Source organism: Pseudopipra pipra, chromosome 4 (assembly GCF_036250125.1).
Source record: "Pseudopipra pipra isolate bDixPip1 chromosome 4, bDixPip1.hap1, whole genome shotgun sequence".
In the NCBI taxonomy this organism is placed as follows: domain Eukaryota; kingdom Metazoa; phylum Chordata; class Aves; order Passeriformes; family Pipridae; genus Pseudopipra; species Pseudopipra pipra.
This window is the reverse complement of record NC_087552.1, coordinates 950,568-971,456: the sequence shown is the minus strand read 5'-3', so window position 1 is coordinate 971,456 and position 20,889 is coordinate 950,568. Positions and strand designations below refer to the sequence as shown.

At 47.9% G+C, this 20,889-nt stretch overlaps 1 long non-coding RNA gene across 3 annotated transcripts in view; it reads right to left on the bottom strand.

Annotated features, from left to right (window-relative positions):
- Positions 1-20,889, bottom strand: part of LOC135412596 (uncharacterized) — a 68,597-nt gene that overhangs the window by 32,284 nt on the left and 15,424 nt on the right. For all 3 annotated transcript variants that reach the window (XR_010429762.1, XR_010429763.1, XR_010429761.1), the window contains one exon: positions 10,565-10,734. This is a non-coding gene — a long non-coding RNA (uncharacterized LOC135412596). The remainder of the gene's footprint in view (positions 1-10,564; positions 10,735-20,889) is intronic.

Here is a 20,889-nt window from a genome sequence, read left to right as displayed (position 1 = left end):
AGGCTTAAGGTGACACCAGAACACGACCACCCTCAGCCTCCCGTCAGGCTTTGAAGCGCTTGCAACCAGCTGGTGACTTGTGAGGGGAGACATGGGCAGAGGGCAGGACTGAACACAAAGGGTCTGATGGAAGTTGGTTCTACTTTGGACATGATTTGGACATGATTAGGCTTTCTTTATGAGATCCTTCAGATAGTTCCTGCTGGGCAAATCTAGCTAAGCAGTTTCATGACCTTCCCATACAGTAAGACTGACCCTATTTGGGAAGTCTGAATCCAGTGAAGCTTGGTAACTCCCTCTTACAGCTAAAGATGTTCAGTTAAGATCTGAAAAAAGCATCCTACCTCCCCTGAACCCATCTTGAACCCTGCCCTACACCAGTCCCTAGCAAAATGGTACCTGCATCCGTTCCACCCAGGCATACAATCAAAGGGTGACTCACTGTCACAATTCCTATTCATGCATTTATTGCCCAGATAACTCTCCATTAAGCTAATGAGTCATTCTTTTACACCCACCAAATGCATAGTTCGGCTGCTGCTGCTTTCTGCTATTCATAAATTAGAAGGAGGAGAACAGCCTTGATCCAGAAAATTTATCTCTACTGGTGAGCTCCATATTCCAAATTTAAGGAACTCAAGGTTTTCTGTGTGTGTTACAGGGAACAAGCAAGGCCCCAGTACCTACTGCAGACCAGAGACACAATATTGCTTGGTGAAGTGCCTCACACCAGTCTGCTTCCAGAACCAAGATGTTGGCCAGGGCTCTGCAGGCCTTGGATGCCCAGGACTCATGGGCCACGTTGCAGCAGCTTCACTGAGATGAGCAGGCAGCTTCATTCCAGGCATCATTAAATTTCAAGCAGGGCAGGACACAAAATGCTTGGCATAGCATTAAGTGCTGTTTCGTGATTTCAGTGCATCCAATGAACTGAGAAATAAGTTGGCAAATAAGAAAGTGCCTGTAATACACATTTTTCTGAGAATAATACAGTGTCTAGACAGTGTCAAGATGAGGAGGTCCAATCACTTATTTTTTACATGCCTCATGTGGTCTATAACATAAAGCTGTAGCCGAATGCTCTTTTGACCACTTTTAGCTGTGCTTTGCAGCTGAGATGAGCTGCCTGAGCCTTGTAAATAAAACTGAGAAAAAGGTGACTACTGGCCTTGTCTCTGGTTTGTGCTGCCGGCCCAGGCCAGGAGTGTCAAAGCAGCCCTTGGTTTCACACTGTCCTCCCCCCTGCCAGACAGTGGTGCCCTCAGACAGTGCACTGACAGCTGCACACGTCAGCAGCCAACCGGTTCAGCTTCCCAACGCTTAGCAAACTGTTTGCATAAGCACTGGGATCAGAGCAAGAATGAAGGAAGGATGGGCTTGAGCTTTAGAAAGGCTTTTTCCTACAGGTTTCTTATCTTCTCTCCTGTCTGTCCCCTTGCTGCCTATTTAAAGGACTTGCTCCCCAGGAAGGAGCTCATGATGCCAGGTTTCCTCTGGACTGATGTCTAGAGCTGGAGCCTGCGGGCTCTCTGAGCTGAGCTTGCACTGCTCTGGTAGTTCCACTGAACATGGTTCCCTCTCAGGTCAGCTCAGGTTTGAGTCCCAGGAGACTGCTCCTGCAGGGAGCAAACCAGTCCGTACACACACACAGGGAAGCGGCTCCCATGGCTCCCCTCTGCCTCCCAAAGTCTCGGCTCCCCACTGGACTGCCAGAGCTTTGGAAAATATTCCGTGTTTCTTTTCCTAAACATCTTTTTTTCCCATCTGTTCAAAAGGGCAAGGATGTGACATTGACCAATACTCAGAAATGTACTCTCCTGCTTTCAGAGGCAGTTATTGGAATGTGCTTGGTATTCAGATGATAACTTACATCTGCACCAACTTGCTGAGTGATGCTTTGAATCACGCCGTGATAAAGGGATGTGTTTGAAGTTTCTGAAGGCAATACCTCACTATCATTCCCTTTCAGTGCTGGCACTCAGAGCTCTTCAGCCTTGCCTCTGTCAGCAGGTAGTCAGACCAAACTAAACTTCCCATCCAAGTAAACCTAAACCCCATTTGGGCTTATGTGATTGTTCAATAAAAATAGGCAACTGGAAAAAACAAGGAAAACAATCTTTTTCCTGAACATGTTCACTTAATACAACCAGCAACAGTGTGTTTTCCCCCAGCGAGTGTGACCTGAAGGGCAAGACCCTTCCAGGCCCCCCTCAGAGCCCAGCTTTGCACAGGCCATGTCATGGGATTTTTGGGGTGTTGGCTTCCCTTGTTTCGAGGCCATCTCCTCCAGAAACGGGCTTTAATTGCTCCTGCCACGAAGGCTGAGAGAGGAGAGCTAACACACCCACTGGCTGCGAGCAGGCCTGTGACTGCACATCAAAGCTGATCCCACCTCACAGCAGCAGCCATGAGCACATTCCAGGGAAACGAGAGCCCTGCAAAAGGTAGGATGGGGAACCCTGTATCCTCGCAGTGCTCCCCACCCACCGCCGACTTCCATTAATTAATTAACTCTGCAGCTTTGTTCCCTTATCATAATCCTCCCAGCAACAGCACCGTAAATTGTATTTGCAACAGATGCTTAAACAAGATGATCTCAGGTCTTTGCAACTTGACTCAAGGGTGGGAAACTCACAGCTTTGTGGTGATCTCCAATTCATTCATTATACAATCGGATCTTAATTGCTTTAAGAATGTGATTCTAGTAAATCTGGCCTCTAGTACCACTCCTGTTAAAGACTTCTGTTGCTAAATCTCTGCTGCTAAACACAGTCAGTCCATTTCTTGGGGTCTTTTCTCCTTCAGTGGACTCTGAAGTATTGAATTATCTGCAGAAATTCAGAGTGTTCACCCAGCCCATATTTACCCACGAATAGGCACCAAACCTATTGAGCTGTTCTGAGAAGCACAAGTTTTCAACAGCCCCCATGCTATGAACAGGTGACACAGAGTGACATCCTTGGGGTGGTTCTGAAGATGATTCTTCCTTCAAAGGAAAGACTGCACAGAGCAAACCCATCCCAAAGTCCTGCTATCCAAACGAAATGTGTCTAAATACAAACGCAGTGCAAGAGATTGATGCTGCTTGTGAAAACTTCAGCTCCAAGGGTCCCTGACTGAGGTCCTCCCCTCCAGCACTGTGGCAAGCTGTGCCTGCCTGCCAAAGGCATGCTCAGGTGTCACCAGAGCCAGCTCTGGGGACTCAGTAGGTGGCAGCCTTCACCTTGGCTTTGCAGGGATGTGCCACCCTATGGAAGGTGCTGGGGGGTTGCTGGGCACAGAGGACACTGACCTCCCAGACGACACGCGGTGGGCTGGCCCGGGAGGTACTGCCACCATCTCTGACTCCAGTGTGCTCCAAAGGAGCAATTAAAAAGGTACTTCGGAAGAGGTTTGGATCAGTGGAATCACTGCTCATTCATAGGGTTGGCAGGAAGAGGGAGCAGTATAGATTTTCCCTATTTTTGGGGGAGAAATTTAGTACAGGGATGAAAATGCAGCCCATGAGAGCCATGTTTTGGGACCAGGACAATCTGGGCATTAACCAGAACCTAGCAGAGCTTTATGGGGCATATAACTCACATGCCCACAAAGAGGGGAACACTTTCCCCATGCAAGTCAACAATCATCCCTCAAAGAAGGTGGAAGGAGAAAGTGGGGGGTGGGATCTGGCCACAGAGGAGGTGAGACAGGCTCCTGCAAGAGACTGAAATTGCTGCTTTCAGCCTGCCTCCTTCTGGAGCCAAGATCAGGGACCAGCCCCAAGGCATCTGTTTGGTGGGGAGCAGCACCCTGCCCCTGGGTGGGGTGGGCTAAGTGATAGGGGCAGAAGCCTCCTTATGTGGTACAGCTGCAGCTGGAACGGCCTGACTGACCCCAGCCTTGGCCCTCGCATCCCCACAGACCCAAGGTGTCCCTAAGCATTGCAGTTCAGATTTGAACTATGATACAGGACCTCTTTCCCAAAGCTCTTACAGCTTCAGGCACCGTCAAACTGATTTTTTTTTGAACTGTTCACCTGAAAATGGGAGGAGGAGCCACGGCTAACGTGAGAAAGCATCCCGATTCCCCCAGTGGATACTGGCAACGCCTGCCCTGCTCCCCAGCGTTCCGCCTGCCTGCCCTTCTCTGTCCCCCTGAGTGAGCTGCAATGACATAGCAAGCATATTTTCCCTCTTACCCAAAGGCAGGTGTATATTCACACTCCTGCCCTTCTCTCACAGCTCCTTACATAAATCACCGTTGGTTTTGGAGCGACGCCAACACAGTCTGAAGGAATGTGCACAGGACCTACCAGAAAAGGGTTTCCCCGTGTTTCTGACTCTATAATCCCCTTATTCAGAGCTAAACCAACAGGCTCACACCTCCTGCACTGAAAACCTTTTCCAACTCCATCCACTGCCTTTAAAAACAAACAAGGAAACCCACAAGCTCATGCCCAGCTATTACTATGAAAGAGAAAACAAGAAACACAAAGCAGAAGAATTTGCCACATGCAGCTCTGTAAGTGCTAAGTCCATGAGTGAGGAGACATTTGCCTTTGTCCTAATCTTTAGAACACCTTCACTCCAAAATTGCAGCTGATTGCTGAGTCAGAGGGCATTTGCTATTTAAGCAAGGGCCAGTGCTGAGGCCCCAAAGTGGTGATACTGCTAGACTAGGAATTTAGGCAGGGGCAAGGTCTGGGGAGAGGCTTCTGTGAAGAGCTGCCTGAAGTAGTGGGGGTGGCAGGACTCGCCTGAGACCCCTGTATTGCCACCACAGATTGCAAAACTCAAAGCTGCAGCTCAGAACAGGCTCTGCATGGTGAGTGTCAGGTATGGAAACCGTGGTGTGTCCAGTAAATGCTTTGGTGACCAGCTTTGGGGAAAGGTGCTGAGGAAAGGCAGGGTTCCCTCCATGCTGCTGAGCCCTCTAAAGCAGAGCAGCCAGTGACACCAAGAGTGACAGAATTTGGCTAAGGCCAGAGCACCCTGACTACATGTTCATAATAACAGCTAAATATCTACCTGGAAAAGCCCATAGTCCCTGTGGGGCCTAAAGAAGGTAATTAGAGCAGTGCAGGCCAGGGGGCCGTGTTTACAGCATGGCTTTTGGAAGATGTTTCCCCTAACCCAAAGGGCACAGGCAAGAAGAAGAGGATGTTAGGGAGTCTCCTCTAAGCAGTACCTACCACAGCTCTTCATGAACCCCCTGCTCTGAGGCTTCAGAAAATCCCCCAGCTATTCTTGCATCCTCAAATCTCTACAAAATCCCAAAGCAGCACAGGGTCCTTGGGTGGCACAGACCAAGGTATGTGCACACAGCTAGAAGTGCTTTGGCCGTCTGGCTATGGAACAGGATTACTCAGGCTTGCAAAACACCGTGAGAACGTGTGAATGAAGTCTGCAGACTTCTTCCTTGTTCCCAGTTTACTCTGGAACAGTAGTTTACTTTACCCAAGCTCTTCCTGATCCATATCCACAGATCAGCAATGGGCTCAGCACTGTAGCCTGTCATGCAGACAGCCGAGATACCAGGGGCAATTTTCTCCTTGACACTGGTCTGCGATAGCTTTGAGGATGTCGCGGCTTTTTGGCACGAGGCAGCGAATCAGAGGCTGGCCCTGGGTCTGAGTCGCTGCCTTTCAAGCCTGAGCATCTGGCCAGCCCTTTGGCCCCGACAGGGCACTGCCATTTTCCAGAGCAAGTGTGGCTGTTCTGTGGTTTCCATTGTTTACGTGCTCGAGAACCCCGGCTTTTATTCCCTGGTTCCCTGCCCGCCTCCCACCAGTCTTTCAGGTCTCGTGTTTGGCCGAGAGCATCCCGGGAATCTCCAGTCACATCTCGCTGGTCCCAGCCATGTGGCTGGCCTGGGCTCCTGCCTGTGCCTGTTTGATGTGTGCCCCGTGCACAGGCTGCCCATTACCCAGAGGCTCTGCTCAAAAGAAGGAGGGACCCGGCTCTGGGTGCGACCCAGGGGGAGGCCACGCTCAGACACCCTGTCCTGATGCCAATCACCCGCCTTTGATCCGGCTGCCTTTCAACTACAGCTTCCATCTTCTCCCTGTCTCCCTGCAGGCTCCAAAGGAAGCCCTGTGCAGATGCCAGGGCACATGATAGGAAGTGCCACATCCAAGCAGATCGCAAATCTCAAGCCCTGGCCAGGATTTTCGAGAGGTAATTGAGGGTGTTTGCATTTTGCACCAGCAAAATCAGTACCGGTTTGTGCAGTAAGTCCATGGCTGCACTGCTGCCTAGTCTGGATGTGCAAATAGTCCCTGCTGAGAGCAAGCACAGCCTTTGGAGAGACAATCCAAACCTGAGATCTGAGTCTCATCCATGTCAGCCCCAGAAAACTGGGGTTTACTTTGCTAGCCCGAAACCAAGTAAGAAATTCAGTCGCTGGAAACCAGTGCCAATCTCTTGATTTCAGTGATCTATTAGAGATGGGTGAAGCTGCATTCACAGCCCTTGCAGACCTTCCTGCTAAGGCAGGAAGTTTCTTCTAAGTGTATTTTCTATGCATCAGTACTAGAAATGTTAGCATTTGACAGTTATTTTCATCTTACTCATAACAAGAATTAACTGAGATTTCCATGGGCAGGTTATCTTCGTGGACTGGGATTAATTTTACTTTGGTTTTTAGTTAGTAGGTTTTAAATAGTTGCTTTTCAATTTCTCCCCTCGATCCACATCAGGCTGGATATCAAACTCACAAGCATTTGGGAGACATTATTAGCCTAACCAGAATCCAGGTTTGACTCCAAACAGAGGCAGCTTTTTTATTTACTTTGAAATCCACAGCTGAAGCCCAGACTCATGTCTGGGTTTGGATCCAGGTGTCCCATAGAGCACCAAAGTACAGAGGTCCTCCCTCCTCCACCTAACTCTCCAAACTAGTCCAAAAGAGTGCATTCCTGGGCAGCCTGTTTCTAGGAACAGTATCAGTATATGAGCCTTGTAACTCATTAATGCTAATAGCAGTTGCATAATGCACAGTTGAAATGTGACTGTACAGCGAGCTAAGAACATATCCCAGCTACACGACTGCCTGGCAAAGTTTCTGATGAGCAGCTTTCCTCACCATTACAGCTGGATTTACCTTTGATTATAAATGCTCTGGAGGGGCCACATTTCAAGGTATCACAAAGTCATGCCACCAACTGTAGCATAATCCTCTGCCTAAATGCTGCCCACGTGGCCACGGTCTGGAGGGAGGCGTGAGCTCACCTTGTTGCTGCACTCTCTGTGCAAAACCTCAGGAGATGCCCAGAAGGGTCACTCAGTGCACCTCACTGACAGGGAGCTCAAGCACCAGAGATGGCACGAGCCCTGGGGATTTCAGGGGAAATCTCCACCTTCCCAGGACCTGCTAACACCTGGTGTGCTGCACACAAGCACACAAGTGATCTCTTTCATATCCTGCAGATTTGGCCGGTTCCCATGACCCAGTGCAGCTGTCTCACCCCGTGCCTTGCTAAGAGAACATTAACTATGCCCTCCTCAAGGCCCTGTTTCTCTTCTGCCATAGTCTCATTTTAATGCCCTTGACTGTCTTTGGATAAAAAAGCTTTGGACCGCATTTAAAATCCAAGGCCAGTTGTGTCCTAGGCTTTGAAGAGTATTGAAGGTTGCTCCCTCCCAGCTTCTGTGTCTGCTGCAGTGTCACTTCCATCTGGGAATGTGTTCTGCTTGTGGCTGAGTGAAATGAATGATGGGGCTGAATTATGACGACCTGGGGCTGTGGGAGGATGAAAAGTGCTGCTGCAACTTTGAAACAATGGAAAATATGAAATAAACCTCAATTCCCTGCTGGCACATATAGGCAGTGTAAATAAATCCCATAATTATGTAAGTAACAGACAGCTCCTAGGAGCTGGAGCACCCTCTGGAATAGCAGGCACAGGAGTCTGCTACTCTGCAATAGAGGGATCATGCTTGGCTAAATTACACAATTCATTTAAATGCATGCTGTACAGTAACACAATTTTTGAAAACCATATTGTTTGGCCCACCAAAGTGATTCCCAGAAGTAATTCCTGCGAGGAGCACACACCCAAGCCAGTCAGAATTTCTGGAATGACATTCCAGTTGCTCAACACCTGGTTATGCAGATAGAAGAGAAAACAGAGCGACGCCTTAGCCAGTGTGAGAGATAAGGGTGTGAGAATCCAAGCCTGGCTAGCACATGAAAGCGCCGATGACCTCGCCCCACGTCCAGGATTGCTCAAGCCAGAGGAGATGCCAGTATCAATACACACATCTTCTTTCAGAGTCACAGGACTCTTCTCAGTGCTGGCTGCTGCCCTCAGATCTTAACCCCAGAATGGAGGGAAAGCGCCACGCTTGCTGAACAACCTGCTCACAAAGCTGTTTGTCTCTGCAAACCGACTGCAGAGAAGGATTAAGGAAATTCTCTTTTATTATTCAATCTAGTGGAAGACCTTCCACCTCTTCAGATAATCTCATGTGCAATTAGAGGGAGGTCAAAGTAACGGGTTCTCCGTTTTCTTCAAAATGAGACCCGTGGCTCCACTGTATTCCCTCCCATGGAATGACTGGGTAACCTTCCCTGGACCTAATAGAAAGCAGCTCCTCTGGGTCAAAGTCCCTGAGTGTATTCACCTTCTTTTTTATAAAACAGCTACCAGCTTGAAGCAAATACCATTTTGGATCTGTGTCCTCAGTATCTATCAGGAACGGGCTGAAAATTCTCATTTTGCATCCCTAAACAGAAGCAAGGATGTGCATCAATAGCAGTCAGTTAATTCACTGACTAGCAGATTTTGGCAGCTGTAGCCCAAGCCCTGAGGTAAGGTAGGAGGGGTAAGGGGAGCTGCTTGATGTGGATTCCTCCTTGGCCCAACTGAGGTGCAGAGACCACTTTGCAAGAGTGAGAGGCAGGGGAACTGAGGGTGGGCACAAGCTGGGGACAGATGCTGGGTGAAGGGGCACCTAAATCCTCATGCCAGTGACACCCGGGGAAGTTCTGGAAGGAGTCCAAATCCAAGCAGCCTGGTGCTAATATAACAGGCCCAGCACGTGCCCTGCAAACCCCTGGCTGGAATAAAGACCACAGGTACCTGGTTGCAGGGCAGTGGTTCACATTTCAGGTAAAGGTTTCCCCTGAGCCAGAGGGACACCTTCAGCAGCTGTTAGTGCCCCTCGTGCTACAGTTGGGTTCCTCACCTGGCTACAGCTTTGACCAAAGTGGTTAATCCTAACCTGCAAAGGCAGCTTTGGCAAACAAAGACCTGTGAGCATGAGTAGGCAGGATTAGGTGAGGGAAAAACACAGCAAGTGGTGCCTCTCCCATAGGAAGGGGAGATGCTTCCACCAGGTGCTGGTAGCTGTCCCAAAAGCACTAAGGAGTCTCTCCATCAGTGAACTGGCTGGCAACTTCTGCTTTTCCTTATTAGCAATGGATCAAACCCTTCATTCCTACCCAGGAAGTTCCTAAGGTATATGTTTTTCTACTAACTTCTCTGTTCTCCAAGGAACAGATGGTAAAGGTAATAAAAGGTAATAAATTAGGAAAACCTTTTTTTTACCTTTCTAACAGCTTCACAATAACTGACACACAAAAAAATCACATGGGAGCCTTCTCTGACTTGAGATATGAGGTTATAATAAAGCATGTCTGGGTGTCTCCAAATGGTAGGCAAGACCCTTAATTCTTCCTGGAAGAAAAGAATCTTTTAGTTTCTGGATCTGGCTGTCTAATGTCCTCACCTAAATATTTCTCTCTGTAACTTGTCACAGTTTCTGTAACTTTCACAGTAACAGACAGATGTGAGACACTGCCCAGCTGAGGAAACCCCCTTGGCCAGCACTAAAAAGTCCCCCAAGAGTTCTTAGTGCTTGTTAGCCAGTTCTCTACCCAGAAGGCAGAGCATGGGGCAAGTGACCACGTGTGTTCATTTTATCAGACAAACCTATGCCACTGAGAACAGATACATTAACAATTCCTTTGATTTAAAATGAAATAAAAGATATGAAGTCAATAAGAAGGTTTGGGTTTACCTCAAAGCCTGTTAGCTGAATGAGTGTGCCAGGGCAGCTTCCCTTCAGTGTCACCTTGGTTCTATATGCTTTCTGGGAAGAGCAGTGGTTCCTGGGCCATTCAGTATCTGCCTGCATGGCTGGCGTGTTTCCCTCCTGCTCCCCTGCGCTGCTCACGCACTTTCCCTGGGAGATGGAATGTTTGCCATACCAATATAGCAACTAAATGAATGAAAGTTCAAGTGGGGCTATAAATAGAAAGGGCACCAGGTTTTCACAGTGCACATATAAGCTACTCCACACCCACTTCCTTTTGTCTGCCATTAACTCTGAGATCTGAAGCGGAATAACCTTTCTGCACTTTGGAAGAACAAACAGCAGAACAATTAAGAGACCAAACTGTTACGAGGAAGTCACTGAAGTGCAGTGTAGGAAAGATGGACAGACTATTTTAAATAGACAGATAGGTAGATAGATAGATAGATAGATAGATAGATAGATAGATAGATAGATAGATAGATAGATAGATAGATAGATAGATAGGCCAGAGTTGCCAAATAGTAAATTTTAGCAAGACTTACAGGAGAATGTGGGGACGGCTGAATAAAACTGCTTTGGGTGAAATTTCACTCTGCCCATCCTTCTTTAGCTATCCCTCTCCTGCATGGTGTGGAGCAGTGCCAGAGCTCAGGCAATAATGGGAAAGGCACAGTGGCCCCTCCTGGTGGAAACCAGCTTCCAGGGCTGTGGGCTGCAAAGGAGGGAGAAAGATACTTGATGAGATGCAAAATAAGAAAGAAAAGCTAAACAAAAAGAAACAACTTTTTTTTTTTTTAAAGACAAAACCTGTTTGCTTTTCCTACCAAAGACAGAGCACACTGGCACTATCCTAGCATTGCTTTTCCATGTAAATAAATGCCTTTTCATGTTGGCACAAGACATGTTTAGGACAACTATGGGTGGAAGGGTGGGGGTTACAAAGGCAAAAGAGGTGGGGAGGTGCTCCAGGAGGCAGTGTCAGCTCAGGACTCAAAGCTCACAAAGCCTTCCACTCCACTGCATTTTCTCATGCTTCCCCTGGGCTGGAACTGGCTAGTTCTCTCTAGGAAGGCTGTTAGTAGCCAATAATTGACACTGAGATAAAAACCAAATAGACCTGGGAGAAAGTAGCTGAGTCACACAAGGTTAGATTAGGTGGCAATTTACTATTTTTAGTTTTAGCTGTTGGATACCAAACAAAATCTTACTGAAAAGAAACTCTTGCCCCAAATGTAGGCTCATAAAAATGTAACAAGTTCACAGGTTGGGTTTATTATGGTTTCGGTGTGTGATACGAGAACTGCATGTACAGAGGGAACCTTTTCTCTCTTTAAGGAGGTTCTATGGAGGTTGGCATGGCCAACACTCAGCCTGGTGGGAGTTTCACAGTTTCCATGTGCAAAGTGCAATAATGAGTAATAGAACAAAGTATCACAACATGTTCCAATGTGTCTGGTCGCCTGCTGAGAATTCCAGGGCATTTCTGCCCAGCTGTCTGAACAGAGCTCCTGGCTGATCCTTATCGTTTGCTCCTCACAATGGAGGTGGCTGTACCTTTTTTTTCTCTTTAAAACTGTTGAGGAAATTAGTTTGAAATGCTGACAGAACAAATTCCTGCCTTTTCTTCTGAGCCACTGGCCATGCCAGATATTTTCTCTCTCATCCCCTTTACCTCAGTGTGCACTGTGCTGGGGCTGGCTGGAGAGGTGACTGATGTTCACACTGCTGAGCAGGTTTCTCCCGCAATGCCCTGGTGCATCAGCACTTGTTATCCCTGGGTCTACATTTACCCAGTCACACGGTCACTGCCAGTCTGTTTTCTCTCCCATCTGTCCCAAAACAGCCCTACAGGGAAGTGCCCTCCATGAGAAAGGAACTTTAGTTGTGTTTAGAAAAGTGCTGCAGCGCAAAGCTGCTTATCCCAGGACTTGCACGACTGTACACAATGTGAGCAAGGGAATAATCTGTCTGGGAAGATGCTGCTGCACATGAAAGCATCTGCCTGCAGCTAGATTCCATCAAAGAGCAGATCTGCGGATTGATTTTCCCAGTATGACATCTTCCATCTGCAGAGCACTCAGAGGCTCTTTTATTGGCCCCGCTGTTGTTCGTGATTCAAGCAACATGATGAAACAGCTCACAAAAAGGCACTCAGCTCCCAAACACTGCCCCAGCAGCACAAAAAGGCCCAGGACGGGGTGATGGCAGAAGCAGAGCCACGGTGCAGGGGCAAGGGAGGAGCACAGGAAATGCTGTGAGGACAGGCAACGGGAGCGGTGACGTCCCACACTGGCAATTGCATTTCCCAGCCTGTGTGTTTATGGAAGCCCAGCTCATGTTCTGGGGACAAAGGCCAAGAGAAGCCCCTCGTGCCAGCAGAGCTCACCTGAGCAGGGCACCAGGAGCGCCGCAGTGCTGGCAGTGAGAGCTGGCACGGTCGGTTCCTCTTCCCGTCTCTGCGCTTGAGCTCTGCACACGCTCGGGCACATGTTTGTGCAGTTTTATTTTATTTGCAGTGATGTCACAGGCAACCTCTTGATGATTTGTGACCCACAGCAGGCCAGGTACCACTGGCTTATGAAAGGAGAAGAAAGTCACGAAGAAAGCTGCAATAACAGTAATTAAATAAACTCAGCAACTAAAAGGACAGAAGTGGCACATAATTTCACAGTGAGCTGCCATGGATATTTCAGGAGGAGACAGTGAATAAGGGAGGCTTTTGGTGTACCTAAGAGATTTGGACACAGCAGAATATGTTCCCTGGGGCTGAGCACCTGAAGCCTGAATAGCCACATCAAACATTTTTGGGGCATAGCACACAGCATGTCAATTTGCCAGGGACTGGGCTCTGCCACGGGATATGCTAATAGTGCACAAGAGGTCTGAATGCATCCCTGGAGTAACCACACAAATTTACATATCCTTCTTCAGAAATGGATCTTAGTAGACAGCCTGAACAATGTATTTAGCACAAGTGTGCTTTTATGTCCTCAACCTACCAGAAAGCCCTATTAGATCATTATGCTGCTGAAATGTAGTCCCTCACATGCCAGAGAGAAGCTATTCCTGGGACATTCCCTCTGCTTTTAATTGATGGGAAAGGAATATGTTGTTCCCCAAAAGCATTTCTTACTGATTCACTTTTCTTTATCATCTGATTTACAGGTCTGATCTTGACTTCTCACCACACCCAGATCTCCCATTGACTTCAAGGAACAGGGCTCTGTGGGGGCAGTGTGAAAGTCACTCAATAAAGGTTTTCAAGAGGAAGCTGCTGAATTCATCAACAGCAGAATTTACATAGATCTAAAAGATGCCAGCAGGTTCGCTGTGGCAGGTATGACGGGCTGTGTCAACAGAAGTGGCCCGATGCCGTGAAGAGGGGCCGTGAAGAGAGGCCCATGTGTGTGCAGTGACAGCCCTCCCCACTCCCCACAGGCTGGCACGTCCGGTGCGGGCACTGTCTGCGTCAGCAGGGACTCCCCTCCTGCACTGCCGGCAGGGGAAGGAGCTCCAATAAACACCACTTGCTGCTCAGGGGTGACTGTGATGTGCACAGACACAACACCCACTGCACAGTGACACCAGAAGCCGAAGCCTCTAAGAGAAGCCAGAACGCATTGGGATTATTTCATTTTCTACACAAAGAATTTGCCAGACACTCAGCTAATCCTCAGCTCAAATTAGAGATCTCTTGTGCGAGATGCTCCATAATCACAGAAAGCACGAGCTCCCTTTAGAGATGGACAAAACCCAGGAGTTACAAAGGGCTACACAGAGCCACGGGCAATGCTGCAGCAAGGGAAAGCCTGATCCTGGAGAGACACTGGGACACGCTGAGGCTTTTTCATCTGCATCCTTATTACATGGCACATCCACAGCAGAGTGGTCTTGTGTCTGGATAAACCTAATACTGCAGTGATTACTTATAAACACTGCTTCTGTAAGATCTGGAGGGGAAGAAATCTTTTCCTTCTGCTGAGGAGAAAGAGAAATGACACCCTCGAACAGTATAATTTGTATAAACTATTGTGCATTTTACCCACGGCTCATCTGCCAAGTTCTCTTGTTTGGGAGGAGCCTGTGTGCGTTTTGATGTGCAAAGTAGGATAATGGATCACCATTATTAAAGGGCTTACAAATTGGGCAGGCAAGCCCCAGGTGAGAGGTCACTCTGACTGTACCAAAGGAAAGCTTGAGCTGAATGAGGAAGCTTGGGTTTGACTGAGAAGACAGGGAAAAGAGGTGTGCTCTGCAAGACTGCAGGTCTGTGTGTCTGCACAGAAACCAGCTACTGCTCTTGGGTTTGTTCTCAGCTTCTCACTCTGCCCTTTGTGGAGTGCACTGAACACGTGTGACAACACAGTCCTGCCCACCCCGGGCTCCTAATAAATCCAGCTGCTGAGAGAGGAATGGGAAACTAGCTCCTCATCCTGTGGGGCTGGGGTGGGGTAAGGAGCAGGAGGAAAGCTGTCTGAATGACATGGGAAGCTTGAGCTGTCCTTCCCAGAGGGTGAAGTCCTGGGATGGAGATGGAGCCACAGCTTCACTTGTTCCAGAGAAACAGCCCTACACAGACGGCTGGTTGCCACGGGTGTTTGGCTGAAGGGTCACATCATAATAACAGCAACGATACTTGTTTAAAGTAGGACAAGTGTTGCAGCTGAAAGGGGTGCCAGCCCTTAGGAAAAAAATCCACCGTTGTGCCAGAGCAGGCAGGCAGAGCTAATAAACAACACTGAGGTGTCAGCTTACCTGCTTGGAGCCTATTGCTGCTCCCCAGTGCTGGCATTGTCACCAGTATCAGGGGTGGAAAACACAGGCTTCAACCACAAGAGAGAAGTCTCATGAAACAAAACTGGAAAGAGGAATCAACAATTTGGGTTTCCTAGAAGGCTGGGGAGGGCCTTAATCCAGCAATTCCCAGAAAACAGTCCGTAGTGTCACTGGCTATGGTGACAGTGCTCTCATCTCAGAGCAATCCTTGCCTTTTACAGCTGAAAATCCTGCAATTATATCAGATTCTCACCTTCCATTCTAAAGAAAGAAAGGAAAAAGAACCACCTCTGTAGCCCACAGGATTACAGAAAGATATTAAAATGGTTGACCCCTGAATTCTGAAGGCTGATCAGCAAAAAAATGCAGTTCAAAATACGTAGGTTAAAATACTGTGTCATATCAAGTTTACACCAATTCTAGGAGCTTTTTGAGGGCTCTACTTGTAATTTCTGAGTGTGAGGGTTAGTTGCACTGTGCTGTATAACAGCCATGCTTGTTGTCCTAAAAATTCCCTATTAAATACACTTCATTTACAAGCAAAGAAATGCAAATCTAACTCCTGACTCCTTGCTCTTTGGCCCCAGCCATGCTCTGGCAGCAATAGTCTAGACAGGACAATTTGGGGTGGCAGCCTTACTTAAGGCCTCTGGAGGAGCCTCAGGTACACATAAGCTTTCAAGCTCTTGTGTTCAGCCCTACCTTAACCCAAACCAGAGAGGCTTCATTTAGTCTTTAACTCCTTCCCTTCATGGCCCTCACACAGATGTCTTCCTAGAACAGAACACTCTCCTCTCCACCCTTACACATCGCTGTTCTCCAAGCTGCCAAAAGCTTTGCCTATTTTTTCTTTACATTTCATCAGACTGTGGCAGTGAAGACCCTCCTCAAACTCTCTAGCCTGGATGCAGCACGAGTCTCCCTCCTCCTACAGAGCGTCCTGCAGAGGCCAAAAAAGCCAGAGGGATATTAGAAGGTATGAAGAAAAAAGGCTTGTGCCATGGTGTACTTGAATAACGTGGTACTATCTTGACCACCTGCAGTCTTACTCAACCCACTGCTATGATGTCCTTTTCCTTCAGAAATAGGGAAGTCTAAGGTGACACTGCTGATGAGGGATTTAAAATGGCTGCAGCAGCAGGAGAGATGAACAGATGGGGCCCCTCTCACTTGAAAAGAAAACTGGATGGGAACATGCTGGATACTTGGAGTGAAGCAGAGAATGTGATCAGGAAATGATTTTTCACTTTGTCCCGTAACACAAGAAGCAGGCAAAAATAATGGTAAATTTTAGAGCGCAGGTGTGAAAGAGAAGAGCCTGTTCACCCAGTGATGTGTTCTGAGGCCACTGCCTGAATGGGACCATCATTCTTTCTTGGTGCTTCCTTTACCTGTGGAACTCACTGTCACAGCCTGAAGTGAAAGTCAGAAATATAAACTGGTTCAAAAACTACCTGAAAGAATTCAAAGAAGGATCATCAAACACTAGTGGACATAATGGTGTGAATGGAATGCTATTGTTTGTTTTCTTTTTTCCCCCTCAATCTTTTCCTGCCTTCCTATTTTCCTTTCTTCAACCCATCTATCATTTGCTGTGACACAGTTTTCTGTATTACTCCTGTGCTTTTCTTTGCCTTTCAGTCATAGGGTGCAATTACATTTCACAATAATTAAGAGCCAACAATAAGGTTTTAGGATGTGATTAAATGTTTTTTTTTCAGAAAGCAGATTTCAAGGTACCAGAAAGCTTGGCAGAACCATGCACTGTCAGCCAACAGAGCAAATTTGTTGTCCCAAAAGGATGGGCTCAGCCCCAGAAGTGTTTCCTTAGTGTTGCAAGTTTTTGTTCATTGGATCCTTTTTTATTTTTCAACTAAATGCGTCACCGTAAGTTGGATGTCAAGTACTGCTGATCACTAGGAAGGCATGTGACCATGTCACCGGAATGTGTTTGGTGCTGGATCCATAAACTCATAAACATTTGACCACTGTCTCTGCACCGACGTGGTCATGACCAGAAATGATCCATGACACACAAAACACTTGTGTCCGGCCCAAGAGAGAGCTGTGAACTGCTGTGTGGCAACATGGTTTCCTGTGGGGAAGAGGATTCTCATAGACCCAACAAAATCAGCAATGATTGCCTGTGAAGTCACTAATTTATTTATCTCTACTTCCAGCACCCCCACAGGGTGGTTTATAGTTTGTGAAGTACTAAACAAACACTGAAATACACTTGGGTTTTACATCAGTGACATTAACTCTTCTCCATCCCCTGCTCCCCATCACTGTTCCATGGGTTTGCAGAGATGGGACTGGTTTTAGGAAGTTATAATAGAGGAAGGAAAGGGCACAGGGAGATTGCTTGCCCCAGGGAAAAACTGTAAATCCTTCAGACAGGAGAAGGAAGTAACATGCCAGAAAACAAGAAAACCTTGTAAGACCCTCAAGTGTTTTGTCTGAGGCAGTGTTGGAAATGAATGCTGTTCTTTTCCACAGCAGAAAAAGAAATAGGGTGGGGGAAGAGCTTTCTGCCACCAACCAGACACAGGTGATTTGTGAAGGTGCAGCTGCACGGCCTGTCCTGCCCCAACAGCTCGATGTAGCGGAGAAGCCTCAGCAGTGAGGGGAAGGGACTTGATGCCCTCAGCTGCTGAAGGACAAGTCTACATTCAGCACATGCTGTGGCCGTGAGGGTGACTGTGGGTGCTGCAGCCCTGCAGCATTCAGCACGGTTCAGTCACTTTACTGCTGGGGCAAGAAGGTCCCACTGTGCGGAGAGAAACCATGTAGAGAGGTTTTTTTCCCGGGAGGCAAACGCCTCAGTGCAAAAGAGAAGGAGGAAAAGCAGGGGATGCAGTACCAGTCCGGCTGTGCTGGGGCGCTGCTTCCCAGCACAAATCCAACAGGTCCTCAGAGAAGACAATGATCCCCCGGCAAGAGTCAGTGGGGAAGGAAAGCCAGCCAGGGGGTGCAACCTTCCTGTCAGGGCCTCATGCCTCTCAACTGAGCGTGAGCCTGCTCAGCCAGAAAGACGGGAGGGAATTAGAGAGTGCTTTTACCTCGCATTTGATGAACAAATCAAACAAAGCCCTAAAAAGCATGTATTTCTCCAGGAAATGTGAGTGCTCAGGTCTGCAGACACAAGTGCTTTGTTTCCATTGGAAGGCCAGTAAAGACTTCTCCACAAACAGGCACACATGAAATAATGCCAGAACACAAACTGATCTCTTGTTCTCTTCACTTCTAAGTCATAGCCAAGATTAGGGTGGATATCTAGGAAGCTTCGTGGATAATCTGGGTACTGTACATCCAACACTAGCAGTTTGATGTCTAATTTATTCTACATCTTAAATGCAAAACCTACACATTGAGCTGACAGGTGGTTTTGGTTGCTATGTGTGTCAATATATTTTATTTATGCTCTGCCAGACTTCCCAAATGGTTACAGAGCTATGTGGATCAGAAGGTACAGTACAGAGAATATAGACACCGTTGGACAGATTGGAAGTTTCTGACAGAGAAGGTCACTTTGAAGCATCTTGCAGCACCAGGTACTTACCCTACCTCCTTTCCCATCCTAAGCTACATCAGAGGGAATAGGAGATGCTGCTGCTAGCAGAAGTCTGCAGGAGGATGGGAGCCTAAGTTCAAGGTTCTGTCCTCCCACATGCCTAGGTAAAGATCACAAATCTGTGTTTAATCATTCCCTACACCACAGCAATCACCCCTCTCAGTGCACTGTTCAAGGGTCTCTCCCTCCCTGTCAGGACAAAAATACCTGCTCTTGCTGCCTCGACAGCCTACAGGTGCTGAGAGTTGCAACACCTGCCAGAAGCCAGCACTGAAACCCTCACTCCCCTGATGGTATCACAGCACCAGCAGAAGGGCTGGAGGTGATACGGAGGAAGGGGAACATGACCTGGGAGGTCAGCAGCTCCATCCCACTGAGAGGTGGCTCTGGGAGAAATGAATCACTTGAGACCCAAAACCAGCAGAACAGGACTTGAAGAAGTGCTTTATCTCAGGCAGGTGACCCAAACAACGAGCCATAAACTGAGTCTTTTTCTCTCTCCCTCAGACTCTTCTGCTGGAGCTGCCCTTCCCCATTAGTTGTTAGTGGTCTGTTTTACCCCTCTGCCTCTGCAGTCCAACAGAGCTGCCAGGAGCAGGACTGCTGTCACAGCCAGCACCATCCCTGCTCACTACAGAAAGGAACAACCTGCTCCTTTCACAAACGTGGCATTCTCAGAGCAGTATCTTCTGATCTAACTGTTCCTCTCCACTAATACCAAGCTGAGCTGAGGGTAAGACTTCAGATGCATGTGGCCCTGGTTTGAGGGCACATGGCACAGCTTGTTCTTACAAGTTACCCTGGGGAGTGACCCTGAGCATTTCTCAGATCTCACAAAGAGCTGATGAAACCAAAGGAGAAGCACTTCAATGGGAGGGTAAGAGATGGAGAAGTGGCTCCTGCTGGCTTAGCAGCCTGCTCATAAACATGTTCTCAGCAGAAACAAGAGGCACTTCAAGCCTCAGTTTGCACCTCACTAAGGACATTTTCTGGAGGGCAATCCTTGCAGCCACCACCTGTTCCCTACAATATGATGTTCCCTCTCACCTGTACCAGCACACTTGCTAGTGCAATGGAGACCAGTTACAGTAGTATGAAAAAAGTGATATCAACTGAGACTAACCCCGAGGAAGATCCTCTGCTACAACTTCTATAATCCGGGCACAGGTTGGACTTAAGAGCCAGTGGTTTGGAATAAGTCTCTTCTAGGACTGACCAAGTTGAGCTGATGGATCCTTTGACTAGTGTCCAGGGCTTTTTCAGTTCTGACCCTCTCCTTTCCCCCTGGGACAAGTCACAGCATCGCTACACAAAGGTGTGGCTACTTGAGGAAAGGCTCAGCAATCCAACACAACCACCCTCACCCACCATGCTCGCCCCTGAGCTGTTCAGACCGCCAAACACAAGCCAGATTCACCCCGGAGCTGGCTGGGTCACACATCTGTGCAAGTAGGAAGCTTCATTTATTTGGGTACCTTTGGAAGTAGTTTGTCTGTACAACCCTCATTTGGCTCTCTTGTGTGAATGCATTATGAAACAGCCTTGTTAGACACACAGGTAATATTGTATTTTTGCCTCCTTTCCTACACAGGACAGGGCCTGCTCTAAGGATGAATCAGAGAACACTATTGTCTGTAGCATCCCAACTTCAACATCTGCTGAATTTGGACAAGAGTGTGTAAGTGAAGCAGGAAACTGTAGGAAGAGGAAGGATTAGGGCAGCCAATTGCTGCCCTGAGGACCTGGCAGCTCTCCTGCCCTGCTGGGCGAAGGCATGAACCAGAATTGTTCATGTTCACGAAGGGTTGCTCACTAAGAATGTGTGCACGCACCCCTTTTCTGAATGCTCATCTGCACAGCCTTGCACTAGGCCTGCAGAAATGCAGCAAACTCAGTCACCGAAAGGAAAGAATGGAGGGTTTTTAAGCTTAGTGTTTACCAGCCTCAGTTTAGTCCATACAACGTGGACCAACATCTCTGAGCTTTTCAACAAGAGACTTGCAAAAGACAGAGGTATCACAGGGATGGAGGACACAGAAAAGCTCAAGGACAATCTAATAAGCTTTGGCTGCAAGGTACTATTTAAAGAGTGGATTGCAGCAAGGTCTCGAGATACACTCACATGGAAAATGAGAGAACTTAGACCAAATGCTGGCTCAGAGCAACCTTCTTCCACTACAGCTGTGTCTTGCTCACTAAAGAATGAGAAGGAGAGTCACTGGAGCATCACAGACCCATAGGACAGCCAGAACCATCTGCAGTTCAGGTTGCTGAGGAAGGGAGTGTTTTGTTTAGCTGTGTCCAGGGTTACAGTCACCTATAACTGCACATTTCCGTTTTGGAGCATCGGTGGGGTAACACAGATTTCCTTGATGCCACAGGCCTGTTAAAACCCAGTACAGTTATTTAGTGCACTGGTGACATAGTGCTCTCTGGCATGGCAGGCCCTGTGTGGGCCAGCGTGCAAAGTGAAGTGTCACCAGAGGTTTATGGGAGGATGGAGTCCTGCTGCTCGCC